Source organism: Populus alba, chromosome 17 (assembly GCF_005239225.2).
Source record: "Populus alba chromosome 17, ASM523922v2, whole genome shotgun sequence".
NCBI lineage: Eukaryota > Viridiplantae > Streptophyta > Magnoliopsida > Malpighiales > Salicaceae > Populus > Populus alba.
Genome location: NC_133300.1, coordinates 1435306 through 1453079, shown reverse-complemented (window position 1 = coordinate 1453079; position 17774 = coordinate 1435306). Strand labels below are relative to the sequence as shown.

The 17774-nt window shown below is 38.3% G+C and overlaps 1 pseudogene; it reads left to right on the top strand.

The window, feature by feature from the left end:
- Positions 1-6332: 6332 nt before the first annotated feature.
- LOC118060439 (mediator of RNA polymerase II transcription subunit 15a-like) lies at positions 6333-15809 on the top strand (annotated as a pseudogene).
- The last annotated feature ends 1965 nt before the right edge of the window (positions 15810-17774 follow it).

The following is a 17774-nucleotide window of genomic DNA, read 5'->3' as shown; positions in this document are numbered from 1 at the left end:
GGATGCTTGCCTATAAATAGGCAATGCATCCAAGCATTATATACACACCAAGGAAGAGAGAGTGAAGAGGGAAAGTAATCCCACTAAATTGTGAGGTATTTGTAAGAGAGTAAGTGAGGTGTTTTCTCCTAGTAATAGAGAGATTCTTAGTTGTTCTCCTATTATTTGAGAGAGGTTGTAATTCCCACATTACTAGTAAAATCCTTCTATACTTGCCCGTGGACGTAGCCTAATTGGGTGAACCACGTAAATTCTTGTGTGTCTCATTTCTCATTTAAGCCTTTTATCTTGTCGGGTTTGCATGTCAGTATCCTAACAGTGGTATCAGAGCCTTCTTGGTTGGTGTTGTTAACACACAAAAGTTATTCGTGTATACGGTTACTATTCACGTCTACGGCACTATTCACCTATACGGAACTATTCATCCATACGGTACTGTTCACTTACGTTACTGTTGGCGTATATAGAAAGTCAGTGCGGTGATTAAATACAGTCTAGGAAGTTCTGTCGAAGGAGATTGGGTTTTAAGCGGGACCGTTTGTGACCCCTCCAATCTTTCCTAGGAACTTACTTAGTGAAGTATTTTTCACACGATACTATTTCTATATACGTTACAGAACTGTGAAACGGTGATATCTGAATAGATCACGGTGAATAAAATGGCAGTAAAGTACGAGATTGAGAGGTTCAAGGGGAGCAATTTCTCACTGTGGAAAATGAGAATCAAGGCAATCTAAAGGAAAGACAATTGCTTGGTAGCAATTGGGGATCGGCCCGCGGAGATCACTAATGATGCAAAATGGAATGAGATGGATGGAAATGTTATTGCTAACATACATTTAGCATTAGCCGATGAAGTATTATCAAGTGTGGCGGAGAAGAAAACAGCTAAGGAGATATGGGAGACTCTAACCAAGCTATATGAGTCCAAGTCTTTGCATAATAAGATTTTCTTAAAGCGAACATACATTTAGCATTAGCCGATGAAGTATTATCAAGTGTGGCGGAGAAGAAAACAGCTAAGGAGATATGGGAGACTCTAACCAAGCTATATGAGTCCAAGTCTTTGCATAATAAGATTTTCTTAAAGCGAACATACATTTAGCATTAGCCGATGAAGTATTATCAAGTGTGGCGGAGAAGAAAACAGCTAAGGAGATATGGGAGACTCTAACCAAGCTATATGAGTCCAAGTCTTTGCATAATAAGATTTTCTTAAAGCGAACATACATTTAGCATTAGCCGATGAAGTATTATCAAGTGTGGCGGAGAAGAAAACAGCTAAGGAGATATGGGAGACTCTAACCAAGCTATATGAGTCCAAGTCTTTGCATAATAAGATTTTCTTAAAGCGAACATACATTTAGCATTAGCCGATGAAGTATTATCAAGTGTGGCGGAGAAGAAAACAGCTAAGGAGATATGGGAGACTCTAACCAAGCTATATGAGTCCAAGTCTTTGCATAATAAGATTTTCTTAAAGCGAACATACATTTAGCATTAGCCGATGAAGTATTATCAAGTGTGGCGGAGAAGAAAACAGCTAAGGAGATATGGGAGACTCTAACCAAGCTATATGAGTCCAAGTCTTTGCATAATAAGATTTTCTTAAAGCGAACATACATTTAGCATTAGCCGATGAAGTATTATCAAGTGTGGCGGAGAAGAAAACAGCTAAGGAGATATGGGAGACTCTAACCAAGCTATATGAGTCCAAGTCTTTGCATAATAAGATTTTCTTAAAGCGAACATACATTTAGCATTAGCCGATGAAGTATTATCAAGTGTGGCGGAGAAGAAAACAGCTAAGGAGATATGGGAGACTCTAACCAAGCTATATGAGTCCAAGTCTTTGCATAATAAGATTTTCTTAAAGCGAAGACTTTATACCCTTCGAATGGAAGAAACCACGTCGGTGACTGGCCACATCAACACAATAAGAACTCTATTTTCACAACTCACTACGTTGGGTCAACAAATAGAGGAACATGAACGTGCAGAGCTTCTACTTCAAAGTCTTCCTGATTCGTATGATCAGCTCATTATCAACTTGACCAATAATATCCTCTCAGACTATTTAGTCTTCGATGATGTTGCAGCTGCTATCTTGGAAGAAAAAAATAGGCACAAAAACAAAGGAGACAGAAACAGTTCAAACCAAGCTGAGGCATTGTTGGTATCAAGAGGAAGATCAACGGAACGTGGCTCTAGTGGGAGTCAAAGGCAGGGGAGGTCCAAATCAAGAAGTAAGAAGATGGTGAAATGCTACAACTGTGGCAGAAAAGGGCACTTCAAAAAGGACTGTTGGTTTAAAAAGGGTATAGAGAATACTGCAGAGTCATCAAAACCTCAAGGATGTGTTGCAAGCACCTCAGAAGATGGAGATGTTTTATATAGTGAAGTAGCAACAATCTCTACAGATAGAGAAGAGCTCACTGAGGTTTGGCTAATGGATTCAGGAGCAACATGGCATATGACTCCTAATCGGGATTGGTTCCATACATATGAACCCATTTCTGGAGGCATAGTGTTCATGGGTGATAATCATGTTTTAGAGATTGATGGCATTGGCACCATCAAATTGAAGATGTATGATGGCTTAATTCGTACTATTTCAGGAGTGCGACATGTGAAAGACTTAAAGAAGAATCTTTTGTCCGTAGGATAATTTGATAGTCTTGGCTGTAAGATCCAAACAGACAATGGAATCATGGAAATTGTCAAAGGTGCGCTGGTGGTTTTAAAGGCAAAAAAGACAGTTGCAAACATGTTTGTATTAATGGGAGAAACACATAATTGGGCAGAAGCATCAATTGCATCAGCTAGTCCTGCAGAAGAGAAGACGATGATGTGGCATCAAAAACTAGGTCACATGTCAGAGAAAGGTTTGAAAGTTCTCTCTGATCAGAAGTTACTCCCTGGGCTTACAAAGGTTACTTTACCCTTTTGTGAGCACTGTGTTACAAGCAAACAGCATAGGTTGAAGTTTGGCACATCAACAACTAAGAGCAAATGCATCTTAGACCTGATTCACTTTGATGTTTGGCAAGCACTATTTGTATCCTTAGAAGGAGCAAGATACTTTGTATCATTTATAGATGACTTCTCCAGGAGATGTTGGGTGTATCCAATAAGAAGGAAGGCAGATGTGCTCGCAGTCTTTAAAACATTCAAAGCGCGGATAGAACTTGAATCTGAAAAGAAGATCAAGTGTTTGAGGATTGACAATAGAGGAGAATATACCAGTGATGAATTTGATAACTTCTGTCAACATGAAGGTATCAAAAGGCAGTTCACAACGACATACACTCCACAACAAAATGGAGTGGCAGAGCGGATGACCAAAACTCTATTAGAAAGAACAAGAGCAATGTTGAAGGCTGCAGGTCTAGGAAAGTCATTCTGGGCAGAAGCAGTCAATACCGCCTGTTATGTGATAAATCGATCTCCGTCAACTGTAATTGAGTTGAAGACACCGATGGAGATGTGGACTGGAAAGCCAGCTGATTATTCTCGATTGCATATATTTGGAAGTCCTGTGTACGTGACGTACAATACTCAAGAAGTCAGCAAGCTGGATTCAAAATCCAGAAAATGTATATTCTTGGGATATGCTGATAGAGTGAAGGGGTATCGCTTGTGGGATCCCACTGCCCACAAGGTAGTCATCAGCAGAGATGTCATATTTGCAGAAGATAAAATGCAAATTGAAGAACATAATAGAATTTTAAAGGAGACTACAGCAGTCCAGATGGAAAATACTCAGAATCATACTTCTTCTGAAGCTGCACCAGAGCATGAAGAGCAAGAACAAATAGAGTCTGAAACTCCAGAAGTTCGACGGTCGACTCGTGAAAGAAGACCACCGGCTTGGCACTCAGAATATGTTACTGAGAACAATATTGCATACTATCTTCTAAGAGAGGATGGAGAGCCATCAACTTTCCATGAGGCTATCAAAAGCACAGATGTATCTATGTGGATGACAGCAATGCAAGAGGAGATTGAAGCTCTGCACAAGAATAACACTTGGGATCTTGTTCCGCTACCACAAGAAAGAAAGGCCATTGGCAACAAATGAGTTTACAAGATAAAGCGTGATGACAATGATCAAGTGGAGTGGTATCGTGCAAGATTGGTGGTGAAAGGATATGCTCAGAAAGAAGGAATAGACTTTAATGAGATATTTTCTCCGGTGGTACGACTTACTACAATCAGAGTAGTCTTGGCAATGTGTGTTATATTTGATCTTCACTTAGAGCAGTTAGATGTGAAAACTGCATTTCTTCATGGAGAACTTGAAGAAGAAATTTATATGCTCCAACCAGAGGGTTTTGCTGAAACAAGCAAGGAGAACTTGGTTTGCAGGTTGAACAAATCTCTATACGGTCTCAAATAGGCGCCGAGGTGTTGGTATAAGAGATTTGATTCCTTCATAATTAGCCTTTGGTACAACAGACTCAGTTCAGACCATTGTACGTATTACAAGAGGTTTGAAGAAAATGATGTTTCCATCATTCTGTTGTTGTACGTGGATGACATGTTGGTAATAGGCCCCAACAAAGATCGTGTCCAAGAATTGAAGGCACAGTTGGCTAGGGAGTTTGATATGAAGGACTTGGGACCAGCAAACAAGATTCTAGGGATGCAAATTCACCGAGACAGAAGTAAGAGGAATATTTGGCTTTCTCAGAAGAATTATTTGAAGAAAATCTTGCGACGATTCAACATGCAAGATTATAAGCCAATTTCCACCCCACTTCCTATTAACTTCAAATTATCCTCAAGTATGTCTCCTAGCAATGAAGCAGAGAGGATGGAAATGTCTCGAGTACCGTATGCATCAGCAGTGGGAAGTTTAATGTTTGCCATGATATGTACAAGACCAGACATTGCACAAGCAGTGGGAGCAGCTAGTCGATACATGGCAAATCCTGGTAGAGAGCATTGGAATACTATCAAGAGGATCTTGAGATACATCAAGGGTACCTCAGATGCTGCATTATGTTATGGAGGATCAGAATTTACTGTTAGAGGTTATGTTGATTCAGATTTTGTTGGTGACCTTGAGAAAAGAAAATCCACTACAGGCTATGTGTTCATAATTGCAGGAGGAGCTGTGAGCTGGGTCTCTAAACTTCAGACTGTTGTAGCTTTATCCACAACAGAATCTGAGTACATGGCAGCTACACAAGCTTGTAAAGAAGCAATATGGATGAAGAAACTTATGGAGGAGCTCGGGCACAAACAAGAGAGGATTCTTTTGTATTGTGATAGTTAAAGTGTCTTGCATATTGCAAGGAATCCAGCGTTTCATTCAAGAACAAAACACATAGATGTTCAATATCACTTTGTTCGCGAAGTGGTGGAAAATGGAAGTGTGGATTTTCAGAAGGTTCACACAAAGGAAAACCCAGTGGATGCTTTAACCAAACCAGTCAACACTGATAAGTATATATGGTGCAGATCCTCCTATAGCCTAGCAGAAACGTAAGAAGCATGAAGATGGCAAGTAGGCAAGTATTAAAAGGATAGAAGAATCACAAATGATCAAGTGTGAAGACTTGATTAAATCATCAAAGTCTTCAAGTGGGAGAATGTGAAGATAGTAAGCCACTTGCCAACTTGGCCACTTGCTCTTGCATGGATGCTTGCCTATAAATAGGCAATGCATCCAAGCATTATATACACACCAAGGAAGAGAGAAAGAAGAAAGAGTGAAGAGGGAAAGTAATCCCACTAAATTGTGAGGTATTTATGAGAGAGTAAGTGAGGTGTTTTCTCCTAGTAATAGAGAGATTCTTAGTTGTTCTCCTATTATTTGAGAGAGGTTGTAATTCCCACATTACTAGTAAAATCCTTCTATACTTGCCCGTGAACGTGGCCTAATTGGGTGAACCACATAAATTCTTGTGTGTCTCATTTCTCATTTAAGCCTTTTATCTTGTCGGGTTTGCATGCCAGTATCCTAACACTTGCCACCCATTATAGAATGTGGGGCACTCTTGCATCTAAAAATATATGATCCTAAGGTTGTTCTGGTGATGGGTAGTGGCCATTACATAAAGCTTCGACAAGCCCTTTTAGCTGCCTGTTATTAGAATTTGTATAATGAGCATTCAAACTTAAACTTCTTTAAATGGGATGAAAACGAGTGAAAATCAAGAAGTTGGAGGTGTTCATCTCTAATGCATAGCTAAAGATCCTTTGTAAGAAAATATAGCTAAAGACAAAGTGTGTGTGTAACAGAGAAATTGTCGATAATAGCAATCATTTTCTTTGTCTCTTGTGTCATATCTTCCAAAAATCTTAAAGTAATTGATGAAAAAGTGGATATACCACGTACTTTGTCTTCTTTATAGCACTACTGGCCAATACTACTAAAAGTGAAAATGAACGCGGATGCTTGACGAGCGAGTGTTCACTTGTTAATTTTTTTAGAAGGAATCTGGAAAAGAATAAAGTCATCTATTTCACTTTGGGACACCATTCCTCACCACTCCCCGCCTGAGCTCTCTCCCTCCCTCCTTCCCTCCCTCCCTCTTCCGCCTCTCGGAAACCGCCGCATCCAATAAGGCTTCAGATTTCTGCCAGGTGCTTCCTTTTCTATCATGCTTTTGTTTTTAAAATTTATGGGTGTTTTCATTTATTTTATTGTAATTATTATTCAGAGACAGAAATCCATTTTAATTAGTAAATTAAAAAAAAAAAAACAAATAATCGATCCGATGAAATCTCTGCTAGTGAACGCAATTCGATTTTAATAAGTAAATTAAAAAATATATATAATCTGATCCGATGAAATCGCTGCTCGTGAACGCAACTTGAAGAAACGCACAATCAGCCGATTCTAATATTTTCTTTTTCAACCCCCCCAATTTACATGATATTATCCGATTTTTCTCACAGTTATTGTTGTAATAATCAAGCCGTGAATTCTTGAAACCAATTTTTATTTTATTTTATTTTTTAGTTTTATTTTAAAGTTGAGAATAGAAATCAATTCAAATCTTTTAGGCTCGATCGATATTTGTTAATTAGTTTATGCAGCAGCTGGAGTGGAAGAGATATTACTGCCGGAATGGCCGAAAAATGAGCTGTTTGGTTGATTCTTCTTTTTTGGAATTTACCGAATTCTTTAAAATTATTGTGTTTTTAACAACAAATCGATTTCCTTGGGTTTTATGCTCGCTCACACATGGAAAAAAGAAAGAAAGAAAAGAAGTTTAAATTTTATAATTTGGTCATGTTAACGCGAAAAAAATAAAAATAACAGGTCTGCCTTGATAACCCTACATGATATATCTTTCTTTTTAGGACTGCTCAGCTGGTCTTGAGTATGAGGTGAAAGCTTGTGAGCATGTGGAAGTGTAAAACAAATGACTTAGTTCACTTCACCCCAAAGGCGTAGCTGTGCATCTAGTTAGGAAGAACATTTTATAACTCACCTCAAGGTCGAGCATGGTCAGGGTTATTGTGTTGTCTATTCCGTGAAAGATGTGCCTGCAAATTTAATCTTATTTCAACAAGAGTTATAAAGTTGATTCTTATCAGTCTGATCTTTAGAGTTGATGATAACATGAAATAATCATGGTTAATGCTTGTCGTTTTTTTCATTTTCCTAGCTTAAAACATCCTAGACAATCTCTTCATGTTCTATTTGTCGTATTTAGACTGCTGATATTCATCGGGGATTGAAAAGCAAGTTTGTCATTGTAAACATTGCTTCGATGATGTATCACAAGTGTTGCTAGAAAACATCAAGTTAAAATTGAAGCACCATGAGATTCTCTATGGCTTGTTTTACCAACACTCACCATCTGTTGGTGCGGCAAGTTATGAACTAGCTGGCTAGTTTTTTGCTTCCTTGGTTTTAGAAGCACCATGAAGATTCAGGCCCAAATCTTGCTTATAATACCTGAATACCCAAATACCCAAGATCCTAGCACCTTGCCCTGAATGGTCGTGTATATTTGTTATGGCTGTTCAGATTTTATGCATCCATATTTGGCAGAATTCTTTAATAAAGTACATGCAATTAGATGGAAGTTCTTTTTAAATCTATTCAAGTCTGAATAAACTGATATTCCAATTTTCATGACTTTGATGTGCTCTTACTCTTCTGCTGTTCCTGACTTTCTTTTTAGGGTCTATTCTAACGTGCAATATAATTAATTTTTTTTGTGGTGATAGAAGTGATTTTTTTTGGTTGGCCAAAACCCCATGGATGCCAATAGTTGGAGGCCCACTGCCCCAGGCGGAGAACCTGTGATGGACACTGGTGATTGGAGAACTCAATTGCAGCCTGACTCACGGCAAAGAATAGTCAACAAAATGTAAGTATCTGTTTGCTAACATGTGCAAGTGCTGAAAATTAGTATATCTTGTATTTACATGAAAGAAAAAGAGAAGGGCAAAAGGTTAATTAAAATCAGCAGGACTGCCATGAGGCAACCTCAAGTATCATACACCTCTTTTTTTGTCTTTTTCATTTTTCATTTGTTTCTCACAAGAAGTGAACTTGAGGGAATAAAAAGTGCTGGGAAGTAATTTTTGTTGGAACTTCTTGTGTAACATCTTCTTTTGATGATGACCTCTTGGATGGCTGCATGAAGCTTGTTCCGCTTTAAATTTCAAGGTTAATCCATTGCTATGAGCATTGGTGTTTCAATTTCAACCTTGAGTTGCAACTGAACTTAAATGAATAGTGTTGGATTTGGACCTTCTATTTGCTTTACTTCTACAGGATTGAAATGATAGTGATCTTAAAGTACAAAAGCAGCAGACAAAAATCAATTAGCCACAATAGTGTATGGTTTCCTAGTTTCTCAGTATAAAGTTGAATGTTTTGGTGATATCTCTACATCCAAAATCATATAGACAGCTACTGTTGGCACTTGCAGTAGCCAATGAGCACTGTAGAGTATATGTTGCAGCGTGAGATAAGATTAACTCATTGCATTTTCATAAATTAAAAGGATTTCTCTTCTTTTCTTTGTCAATTACAGTGCATGTATAAAAGTTTTCTTACTCAGACTAAATGCTATTGTAATGTTTTCATAGAGTTCCCCTGGTTTGCAACTAATGCACTTATATACTGTGGAGCATAGCCATAGCCATAAATGGAAGGTTCTTCCAGTTCAAGAAAATTAACCATGAAGCTCGTAACTAGAATTTTAGACAGAAGGGTGGCCAAGTGAACTCCTATACCCTGTACCTCTGCAATAACACGGGGAAAGGAAGTAAAAATAGATGTCTGTATGTTGATGCCATATATTACTTGATCGACACTCGGCTATATCATTATTTGTTTTTACTTTTTGCTAATGATTCCGTTGTATACATTTCTGATATTGGTGTGGTGTATGAGTTCACGGTTCTTTCTCACTGCTGCTAACTTCTCTATACCTGCCTTGTCATTAAAAACTAAATGTAATGTTTTACATGTGTAGAATGGAGACATTAAAGAGGCATCTTCCGTTTTTTGGTCAAGAGGGATTACAAGAACTCAAGAAAATTGCCGTACGGTTTGAGGAAAAGATTTATACTGCTGCTACCAACCACGTATTCGGCTAATGCTAGGTTCAATAATTTGGATATTCTCTAGACATGAATATACAAATGCATAAGTTTGTGGATTTATGCATGTACACATGTGTGTGTAGTGTGTCCACACTTCCTCACTGGTCATTTTGTAGAAGTTCTCATCTTTTCGTTAATTCTCTTGGCAAGTGTTTTATTTAGAGTGACCAAGGTCCTTTTCAAGTACAAGGGAAGTGTGCAAAATGCAAATAACGAATCAATACATAAATAATTAAATAAAAAGAGAGGACACAGAAGTATATCCTCACAGAAGATGCAAATACAAAGAGAAAGAGCATAAATCCCTTTCCCCCCTTCTCTTGTAACATGGATTGTGCCGAGATCTAATCTTTTGTTATTGATATCTGATTTCAGTCTGATTATCTACGTAAAATATCTCTGAAGATGCTTACAATGGAGACCAAGTCTCAAAATACCATACTCACTGGCAATGGTAACAAACCCCTGGATCCAGGAGGTAATAATGCAGCCAAGCATTGAATTTCTAAACATCCTTACCTTTTGTTTTATAATTCGCATTGTTATCAAACTCTTTTACATTTTATTGCTGCATATTGCTATGTATATACCATGCTTTAATAAAAAAGTTGAGATATTGATGAATGTTCAAAAAAATTACAGATTATTTTTGTACTTTTATGCTTTGAGGTAAAACCATCTTAATTATTTACCTCATAACTTTACGTGTGAACTGTCATTGTTTCATTTGTTTTTCTTGCTCAATGCCTTCTTTTTTTCCTTTGACATGGTTTTCCTTTTTTCCTTTGACATGGTTTTCCTTTTTTCCTTTTATCTTGAACAGCATCTCATAGTATGCCGCCTCAAGTTCACAACCAAGGGCAGTCTCTCCCTATCTCATTGCCCACTAATCAGTCTCAAGCACGTCAGCAGTTATCACAGAACATGCAGAATAGTATATCATCTAATGGAGTTCAAAGTTCTGCTGGTTTACAATCAGCAATGCCTTCTGTCTCCGGTTTAACCCAGACTATCTCAAACAATGTTGGACACAATGCTAACATGCAGAGTATCTCTGGTGTTTCACAGAACCCAGTGGGGAATTCAATGGGACAAGGGATTCCCTCCAATATGTTGTTCCTCCACAGCAACAGCAGCAGTCCCAAAATCCTCAGCAGTATCTTTATCAGCAGCAGATACAACAACAGCTTTTAAAGCAGAAGCTTCAACAGGGAAATCATCCACACTCACTTGTGCAATCTCACATCCACCAGCAGCAACAGCAGCAGCAAAACTTGTTACAGCCAAATCAGTTGCAATCTTCTCAGCAATCTGGTTTGCAAACATCAACTGTTATGCAGCCTTCAATGATGCAAACTGTCTCTGGCCTTCAACAGAACCAACCATCTTCTGTTCAACAGTCAACACAACCAATGCACCAGCAACATCCACAAGCAGTCCTTAGGCAGCAGCAGCAACAACCTCAACAGTCTGCAGGTATTCATCAGCAGCAAACACCAATGATGCAGCAGCCACTATTGCCTCCACAACAGCAGCTAATGTCGCAAAATCAGTTAATTGGACAACAAAACATTGTTGGGGACTTGCAGCAGCAGCAACAGCAGAGATTGCTAGGGCAGCAGAATAACCTTCAAAATCTGCAGCAGCAGCAGCAGTTAATGGCTCAACAAAATAACCTCTCAAGCATGCATCAGCAACAGTTGGGCCCTCAAAGTAATGTCACTGGTTTACAGCAACAGCCTCAGCCTGGTAACTCAAGCATGCAATCTAATCAGCACTCTCTACACATGCTGCAACAGCCCAAGGTTACGCTGCAGCAGCAAGCACAACAAAGTGGAAGTGCTTTGTTGCCGAATCAAGGGCAGCAGTCACACTCACAGCTGCCACAGCAGCAATTGATGGCACAGATTCAATCACAGCCTGGACAGCAGCAACAGCAATCAAATCCATTACAACGTGATCTGCAGCAAAGGCTTCAAGCATCAGGCTCCTTGCTTCAACAGCTGAATGTGATTGATCAGCAAAAGCAGTTATATCAACCTCAACGAGCCCTTCCAGAAACGTCCTTAAGTAAGTTTTTCTCATCCTTGCAGCTCTCTAGCCTTGCTCCATCTTTAATTTTGCAGCTTTGTGCTTTCATGTTAGATTATAACATATTTATTTAAATTTCTTGAAAATACAATAATGGTACAAGTCAGTAATGCTCTTTTTGGTAGCTTTATGAGCTATGGCTGCCACTTATGGCATCAGAAATGTCACTGCTATTGGAGCCATTGCAATCACACATACATTTGTTACGACATAATGCCATCAAGTGCATTGCACCAACTATTCACCTCTCATAATGGTTCAAGTCAGCAATGCTCTTTTGGTAGCTTTATGTGCTACTGATGCCACTGCTATTGAAACCATTGCAATCACACTCGTTTGTTACCGCATCATGCCCTCCAGCTCATCGCATCAATTGTTCACCTCTCATTTTGAATTTATCGGACATGAATTTTAAAAATATATGTATAACTGGACAATGCATTTGACACTATGGTAACTAATCATCAGCCAATTGATTTTTATGGGAAGAAAGAAATTAGCAAGTGGACTAACTCTGAGGCACTTAAGGTTTGGTGTGCTGATAAATCATCACCTTGCTGGAAAATCTCATTATCACCTCCTCGATGCTAATTCTGTAAGGCATGTGAAGTGTTTCATCCTTAACTTGTTAAGGAACAAGGACTATGATGCATGGCTATCTATATTTTATGATTGAAATGGTTTATTTTAAAGATTTTCCTGGTTAGGAGGTAAAGCGTCACTTTTGTGCTTTTCTTCCATGATAAATTGTTTGAGCCTTTTTTTTTTTAATATATAATGATCACTTGTTGGAGGGGGGTCTCTCTGTCTGTTTGAATGATTACAGAACGTTGAGATGGAGTTCCTAGTACTCCAAGTCCAAAAAGGACTTGTATTCCTATGTAAGAAAATACTAATGGTCCTATCTAGGATAGGGAAAACCTATTAAAGCTCCTTATTCTTTAGGAACAATAAAATACTAAATAGAAATAAAACCAAGACCTACAATATTCCATAATTTTCAGCAAGTGTGAAAATTACAGAAATACCCTTGTGTGCAGAAAACATTCAAAAAATACATCAATTCTAATCTTTTGTTGGCTGTATCAAAATTTTTGTAGCATCCCTAGATTCTACAGCAGAGACTGGACATTCAAATGGTGCTGATTGGCAAGAGGAGATCTACCAAAAGGTAATTTCTGTAGTTTACTGTTCATGCATGTCATCGTCTTGCAAGATTTCAATGGAAAAGGTCTCCTGGAATTTGGTACAAGGGAGTTTTATTCAGCTATGGTTGTGATTAGTTAGGAAGCATTGTAAGTTCCATGATTGCCGTAACTAAGAAGCGATAAATTACTGATAAGATGATTAAAGGTAAATATTCAGATTTCTAGGTCAAGAGGGTTATTTTCTTGGTACTGACACGACAATTTTTTCTATTGCAAATCTCTCCCTTTCAATTTTTTCCCTGTATTTCCATACATTTATTGTGTGGTGAATTATTATTTTATTATTTCCAATAAGTCCAATTGACAATACTTCTTACTATAATAGACAGACTAGAAAACAAGAGTGAATTGTTTCTGAATAGTCATTGTTATATTTGGTTAAGTGAACAGTTATTTTCAGGATTACAATCAAATTTGCTCTGAAACATGTGACAATGGAAGAAAGGAAACTAAGTGGACCTAATCCATTGAATCATGACCATGTCCAGTATTGTTGAATTTTATAGAAAACAAGGTTGAAATTCTGAATCGTTTAATGGCTGTAGTTGCAATTCATAACTGCATATTTGATGAGGTCAATTTTTTTGTGCCTGGGAGGGTACTAAAACGGGAATAGGAGTGGTTGTTGACAATTAGGATATAAGGGTTATAAATCTAAAGTTATAAAGCTAAGAAGTGTTTACCAAAGTCGTGACATCCATTGACTTGAGTGAGAACAATAGAAAACAATGGTGAGTGGTTTGCCGTGAGACAAAGTAACTGAACTTGACCAACCCCTGAATCTTGTCTGAAGGGGTAACTACACAATCCTTTGCATCTTTGCATGCAATCAATAACTATATTCTCTATTGAGTTTTCAGCATTGATTCCACTCTGCTATTTTTATCTCAAACAATATATGCTGTCCTCTGCCATTTTATTTATTTATCAATTCTCTCAAGTTTGCTTATGTTGCTTTCTGACTCTGGCACCTGAAGAAATCAAGCATATGATTGATAATGTTTTGCTGGTTATATGTACTTCCTAGATCAAAGTTATGAAGAAAACGTATTTGCCTGAAATAAATGAAATGTACCAGAGAATTGCTACCAAGTTACAGCAGGTAAATTGTCTTTGTAATTTTTTCTGATTTATTTGCTCACACATGATTCATAAACCCCCACAGTTGAGCTTTTGATTAATTTGTTTTCCCCATCAGCATTGCTTGTCACTGTATCATCTGCACTAATCCCCCCCCTCCCCCCCAACCCCCAACCACCCCACAACCATGCATTGACACAGAAGAATTGGAATAGAAACATTTTTTTCACTTATGTTTTACTAGCTTTGCTACAAAGGGTCAATGCAATTTTTAATTCTCGTGTATGTTAACTTTGCTTTCCAGCATGACCCTCTTCCGCAACAACCGAAGTCAGAACAGCTTGAAAAGCTGAAGGTATTCAAGCTCATGTTGGAACGCTTGATAGCATTCTTACAGGTCTCTAAAAACAACATCACACCTACTTTCAAGGAGAAATTGGGTTTCTATGAGAAGCAGATTGTAGGTTTTCTAAACCCAAGCAGATACAGGAAGCCTATTCCTAATCTACAGCAAGGACACCCTCCCCAACCTCATATTCAACCTATGCAGCAACCCCAATCTCAAGTTCCTCAATTGCAGTCCCTTGAAAATCAACTGAATCCCCAGTTGCAATCAATGAATATGCAAGGTTCTGTACCAAAGATGCAGCAGAACAATATGTCAAGCTTGCTGCATAATTCTCTTTCAACTTTATCCGGGGATTCGACGTCACAATCAAACATGATGAATCCAATACAACCAGGCTCCAATTTAGATTATGGACAAGCAAATGCACTGAGCTCATTGCAGCTGACACCTGTAGGATCTGTACAACAGAATCTCGTGAGCATTTCCCAACCAACCAATGTTAACACATTGTCAACACAAAGTGGGGCGAGTATGCTGCAGCCAAATATTCCCCTTCAGTCGAATTCCAATATGATTCAACACCAGCATCTAAAACAGCAGCAGCAGCAGCAGCATGAACAACAGATGCTACAAACACAACAGCTTAAACGATTGCAGCAACACCAGAATTTAATGCAGAATCGACAGATGCAGCAGCAGCAGCAATTACACCAGCAAGCTCCATCTCCTATGCCAGGAGATTCTGACAAACCAGTTTCTGGTATTTCCTCCCTCTTAAATACTGGAAATATTATACACCAACCATCTGTTGCACAAGCACTTGCTCCCTCCCTTGCAATTGGCACTCCTGGGATATCTGCATCACCTTTGCTTGCAGCCTTTACCAGTCCTGATGGTGCTCATGGCAGTGCTTTGACAACTGTTTCTGGCAAGTCAAATGTCACAGGGCAACCACTTGAGTACTTGATTGAAGCGGTTAGTGATGCTCTCCTTTTGGTTTTACTCCACCCCACCCTTATTTTGGATGTTTCTGAAAAAGAAAGAAACTTCTTTGTGAATGAGATGGTGATGCTGTAATTTTTTTCCCAGGTGAAATCTCTGTCTCCCAAAGCACTTAGTGCATCTGTAGGTGACATTGGCTCCGTTGTCAGTATGATTGACAGAATTGCTGGTTCTGCAGCTGGTAATGGATCTAGAACTGCAGCTGGTGAGGATTTGGTAGCAATGACAGGATGTCATCTTCTTTCGTTTTTGTCTTTTTTATTTTTCACGTGTTTCTCACAAGATGGGAACTCGAGGGAATAAAAAGTGCTGGGAAGTAATTTTTGTTGGAATTTCTTATGTAACATCTTCTTTCGATGATGACCTCTTGGATGGCTGCATGAAGCTTGTTCCGCTTTAAATTTCAAGGTTAATCTATTGCTATGAGCACTGGTGTTTCAATTTGAAACTTGAGTTGCAACTGAACTTAAATGAATGGTGTTGGATTTGGGGCCTTCTATTTGTTTTAACTTGTACAGGGTTGAGGTGATAGTGATCTTAAAAGTACAAAGCATTAGACAAAAATCAATTAGCCACAATATATAGTGTATGGTTTCCTAGTTTCTCAGTATGAAGTTGCATGTTTTGTTGACCTCTCTACATCCAAAATCATATACACAGCTACTGCTGGCACTTGCAGTAGCCAATGAGCACTGATATATATTGCAGAGTGAGATAAGGTTAACTCGTTGCATTTTCATAAATTAAAGGGATTTCTCTTCTTTTCTTTGTCAATTGCAGTGCATGCATAAAAGTTTTCTTACTCAGAGTAAATGCTATTGTAATGTTTTTACAGAGTTCCCCTGGTTTGCAACTAATTCACTTATATATCTTGGAGCATAGCCATAGCCATAAATGGAAGGTTCTTCGGGTTCAAGAAAATTAACCATGAAGCTCGTAACTAGAATGGCCAAGTAAACTCCTATATCCTGTTATCCAGAACCTTATTTAATCTGCTGTGATGAAACATAAGCTATAGGGTCAAGCCTGATATTATTAGTGGAGTTTTTTTGTTTTTTTCAATTTTTTTTTTTTTTTTTTTTTTTTGTGATAGGAACATTAAAGAAAAAAAGGTATCCGGCTGGTTGATGTGCGAAAATACGAGGCATGTTAAGCAATTGGACCAGACTATCATATGTTTCAATGATACTTGTTGCAAGAGTCTCCTTAACCAATCCAATGTGCCTTACTTGATATGTTTTTTAGCTTTGCTATCATCAGAGGCTTGATAATGGAAGGATTATTGTACTCTCTTACATGCACATAATGTTGTGCTGATGAGCCAAAGAAGTTCTCCACAGAATATAAAGTTAAAAGGTAAGATAAAAACAGTTAAAAGATGAATATAAAGTTTAAAATGAAAGGGGAGAAAGCAAACCCTAAGCTCGTAAGGATCCATGCATCAAATTTGGCATGGGTTTTGATGATAGGGAAACATCTAATTAGATGTGGCATTTAATTTGCTAAAATTTTTGTAAGAGGAGTGAAATTCATAGTTTTGAAACCCGGACCGGTCCGAGTGGAGGCCAAAACCCTCTTGGAAATTGACCCGGCCAGAACCGGTCGACCCGGGACTCGGTCCACCCGGCCAGACTAGGGTGAGACCCGGTCAATTTTTTTATTTTATTTTCCCTGTCATTAAACGACGTCGTTTAATGATATCTGAAGACTAAAATCCTAAAACGTGAAGACCCGGTCACTTTTGCTTCACAAGAAAACAACACCGAATCTCAAACTTTAAAGCCTGAACAGAAGACAATTTTGCTTCACTCTATAGCTAATTATCTTGAAAAAACTGGTGGGTTTTCTAAAACATTAAAAAAATTCAAATCAGAAGCCAAATTTGAGGTATGCAAAATAAATTTACTCACTCTCTTTTTCTCTCTTGGCTTATTAAATTATGCAAGTTTAGTTACAGAGATAAAATGATTGGATTTTTATTTGTGTTTTGAGTTGAATTTGTGTTTATACAAATGGGTTTTGTGGATTTGGTTTGATGTTAATGTATTGGGTGTGTATGAGATGATCGAGGTTAATGAAGCTGTGCTGTGCTGTGGCTTTTTGGGTGTTCTTTGTTTGTTTATTTGATTATTATTTGATAAAATGATTCGGCCTGATGAACACAAGACTTCGAGTGATGGAGAGCATACAGGCAGCTCCGGTAGAACCGTATTCCTTGCGCATACGCTCATCTAGTTTCTCTTCATTCATATCTTCCAACCTTGACACTGAGGTAAAACTCTGCTTTTCCACCTCCTGATGTTCTTGATATAAGTGTGTGCATGTGCTGTGGCATGCGACTCTGCGTTTTTTATCCATCCCAGTAGCTAGATAGACTCCGGGAAAAGAATTTTGAGAAGTAGATGCTTTTCCGGTGCTTCTCTTACTCTTCTCGTTGTTCCCAATTGTCTTGTCATAGCATA